Below are 4,472 nucleotides of genomic sequence, written 5' to 3'. Positions count from 1 at the left end.
CCAAATGGTTGAAATTGAGAAGAATTGGATCCGCTTGATATTCCCAAACCACCATTGACTGTGGTCATCTTTGACTGTCAAAACTGTAGACTTGAATATTAAATTTTCAGTTTTTCTTATGTTTTTAACAAAACTGCCTGAAACAACTATTAAAGAGGACACGCTTTAGCATACATATTGTTACTAACTATAATACTTCCAAAGAACATATAACACTCAATAACCGTGTGGCGTGTATTAAGGTTAGCAATTATGGAGCTGGCAGTGATTTCTTTTCCTACACAATTCAAAATGCCAAAACAAGACTATAAAATTTTGAAAAGTTTATAAATTATATTATTATAATTGTTAAATCTGAAAAAAAGTTCTACAAAACTTCCTTATTAATCATTGCTGTTTCATAGCCAGTTGATTTGTTAATGCTATTGGTTGACTGATTTTTAAGTCTAGTACCGGTACCGTAAACTATCTTGTTTCAATGATTTATATATTACCGTACATTTTACTTGGAGCAACATGATTTCTAGATGTTAGGCCTACGCCCTACAGTTCAATGTTGGAACTTGTGACAAAGTACTTGATCCTCAAGAAAATGAAATATCTTCTGACAGGTGTCAAACCCACAACAATGCTTGATATGAACGACTCTATTGCATGTTTTGTAATACAAACGAATTTATTTTCACACAAGTCAGTTTAATCGGCAGCAGCTTACCCTCGTAAAATTGGTGAATGTAAATATAATGCAAACAACGTAAAACAATTTTGCAGCCTATTGAATAAAATAAAAATAGCCATGAGCCTCCACTGCCAGAATCAATCTCAGACCTACCAGCACTAGAGCCAAAGGTGATAAACACCCGGCCACTGAGCTAGTCAAACATTTACATAAAGTTATTAACAATTTGTCTAACTAAATGAATTGTTGACTATTGCACCTCCAGAAGAAGTAACTTCACCAAATTTTCTCATTATACTTTGGAAATGTGAACTCAGTCTTCGGTCTGTGTCATGTCTGTGTTTTCGATGAATCGTATTTCTCTTTTTTTCTATTCTGACGCTCGTGATCAGCTGTGGTTTAGATGACGTAACGAGGTAGTGAACCGAGAAATAATTCTTTTATCAAGGCACCAGGAAAAATAGCCCTGGTGAACGAAAAATAAATTCACAAAATAAGAAAATGCAGACCTAAACATCATTGTGTTTTGTTGAAATCGTCCCCTCTAAGGCTACTCGCTGAATCCGACACTGGCCCGGAAATTTTTTAAGGATTTAGAAAAGTTTCAAAAGGGTTGTGACAATGTGACATGTAGGCCTACCATGGTTTTACCTAACAAATTTATATTTTAACATTTAACAGAAACTTATCAGAATTGCAAAAATACATTTCAACGCTGCAAATTCAAAACCTAAGTTCTGTTCTCATAGAACTTAGGTCACGCTTCCTGTTAACAAATACCACTCTCACGGAATTTAGCTCACCACATCTGCATTTCTAAAGCGACATAACTATGTAACAGGTTTCGCTTTCATAACTCTCACGATAAGCTATTACTCATAAAAATGCACTACCGGTATCGGTATATTATGAAATAAGCAGGAAATTGAAAATTGGTTAGCGCGTCACTTCTGGAACGAAGAAGCTTCAAGATCAAGCTGCGCTGGTTCGACTTTCGGGGTGTGCGCTTGAGCTACGCACGTTAAGGACTGCTCTCCATTCAGCGGCATCTAATGAATGGAATAATTCTCCAGCAACTATAATTCAACAATCGGAAACTTCACTCTGTCAATCTCGGTGACCGGGCCTTCGTTAGTGATTCAAAGCCTCTACAAGTAGGCTATGCGAAACTGCCAGGATTAAGCTCTGCAAGAAGCCTTCCCAGTCTGAGGATAAAGATTCATTCAATCAATCAAATGTACGGTAGGCTACACACTCAGAGACAGACTTTCAAAGAGAACAGACTGAACGACTTTATAACGGGAAGGTTAAATTTCACGACGGGAGGATATCGCTCATCTGACACCCGACGCAATGAACTAAATTGGTTAGACATATTTTTCAATTTCCCGAACTTGTAACTTTGATTTATAACAAATAGCCTATATTTAGTATTCCATTTAGCTTGTTTAACTTTTGTAGGTAGCGTAATCATACCCCTAGCCTAGACAGACTAAATTACCCTCTAAATAACCAAAAGACAGCTATCAGATAGCCAAAACCTTACACTGGGGGCTCGTCCGGGATTTTTAAAAATCCCAGAATCATATAGGCAAAACCCTATGTGGTCAAGAATTTCATAAAAATGCGCGATCCTGATGCTCATCAGTATCTGGAGTGTCTTTATTTAGAGGTGCCTTGTTTTTTTGGCCCAGACATTTGCCTGGAATCGAGCCCTACCCCTACTACCTCGTTTTTTCAACAATCTTGCTTTTGGCTGGTATCTTGATTTGCTGTCTAACTTATAGCGTGTGTTGCAATGTCTGTCACGATAACTCGTTTGGTTAAGAGCCTGACTTCATGAATAAAAAATGTTAAAATCAGCAGCGCTTGTTCAACTCTAGGAGTGTGCGCTTTAGCAACGCATTGGTTGGTTGGTTTTGAATCTTTATCCTCGGACTGACAAAGCTTTGATAGGTTATTCCTGGTAGTTTCGCATGCTTGTACTCTTGTAGAAGTTCTTGACGCAGGGCCGGTTACCGAGATTGGCAGAGTGAAGTTTTCCAATTGTTGAAGTCAGGCGCGGATCTAGGAGTTTTTTTTGGGGGGAGGCCAGAAAATTTGAAAATGAATTAAAAAGTAATAAAAAGATAAAACAGATATGAACAATCAGTGGCGTAGCCAGGAATTCGGGGGGTTTTAACGGCGTGTTCGCCAAAGTTGACACCCAGCGGAGGGGGGTCTGGGGGACCTCTCCCAGACAATTTTGAAAAATTACTTTGAATTTGGTGCATTTTCAGAGCATTTTCAACAAAAATATGGGTAGCCTATAAATATTCCTGTAAAATGGTGCTGTCCGGTGGCATAGCAAAAGGATAAGATCATGTTTTCTTCGGCATTTTTTCGGTAATAAAACTAAGTCTCTATGTTTTCTTGTTACTAATTCCTGGCTGAGATGTTTGAATGTTTGGTACAGGGAAGTTTGGTATTGGCAAAACTCGCTCTTTTTATGCAGTTTTGTTTAAAATTAGGCAAACTTTGTTTTAGAGACATAGAGACTGAAAGCATCATTCTCAATATCGTGACGTTACACGCGTGCCAAAGTGGGGGTTGTAAGTTCGCTGTGGGACTAATATCAGCTGTTTAGAAGCATATCAAACCATTCAACAATTTCTCACACAATTTCGGGGGGCCCATAGATCCGCGCCTGGTTGAAGTCTTGTTGCCGGGGAATTATTCCATTTACTAACGCATTTCAAGAACTGCTCTCCATTCAGCGGCTCCTAACTAGTCACAGAACACAGTCACAGACTCACAGAAGTTTTTGTTTATCCTCAAATCGCTTTCTACCAGATCTGATGTCAGAGATGGAGGAACCATTTTAAAAGTAGGTGGGCCCAAGCGCACAGCAGGTGTAACTTACAGCGTACAGCAAAAGTAGGTGTACAGCGCTGTACAAAATATGGCGATGTGCACACAAATAAAAAGGCAATATAGGCCTATACACACAGTTAGGCTATAATACCAACCTGGGAGAAAAGATCTGCAGCATTATACAGTAGGCCTACGTGCAGTGTTGTACGCGTCATTGAAATAAATTGACGGCGTCAGCGTCAGCGCGAATTGCCTAAAAACTTTACGGCGTAAAGTACTGCGTAAGCTCTTAAAGAAATTGACGGCGTCAGCGCTAATTTCTAGCGCTATTTTTTGCCAGCGTCTCATAAAACGGAAATATTTCAACCAAGTTTAGGCTAACAATAGCTAAAAATAAAGAGCAGATATTATGTTTTGAGACTGTATTGTAATTAGCTGCTTAGCCTATTAGTTATTTCCTTACAGAAAAAGCAAGCATTTCAAAACGTTTGTCTGACAATCTGCTGCGTTTGGAACGCATAGCCTAGGCTATTGTCCTTTCCAAGTGAAAACATGCGTTCCACAGCAGCGCTGGTTGGTATTGGTGTGTTGTATTTCAAAAATAAATTGAAAACGTTTACTCGGAAAGGTATCACTGTTCCTAACGTGCTGTGATAGTTTAGCATGTATAAATCTTTTAACCAGGTTCACTGCACCAACATCGCTCTTTTCAGAGGCATAAAGCTCTTGAAATAAAGTATCTTCAACGTTCCGCGAAGCCGATCATGGATTTTTCGCTTTCTGTCTCTGATCTCTCGTTCTCAATACATGGGTGATCACTAGGGCCCGCAAAAGTCAATAAAGTCAAAAATTTTTAAGGACCTCGTCTATCCACAAATCCAAGAATAAAGTTATTTTTAGCACCTAGGGGACTGTTTCTAAGAAGTTTATAGGTCAAAAT

Source organism: Aplidium turbinatum, chromosome 13 (genome assembly GCF_918807975.1).
Source record: "Aplidium turbinatum chromosome 13, kaAplTurb1.1, whole genome shotgun sequence".
In the NCBI taxonomy this organism is placed as follows: Eukaryota; Metazoa; Chordata; class Ascidiacea; order Aplousobranchia; family Polyclinidae; genus Aplidium; species Aplidium turbinatum.
The sequence above is the reverse complement of the archived record's forward strand: the minus strand, read 5'-3'. Positions refer to the sequence as shown.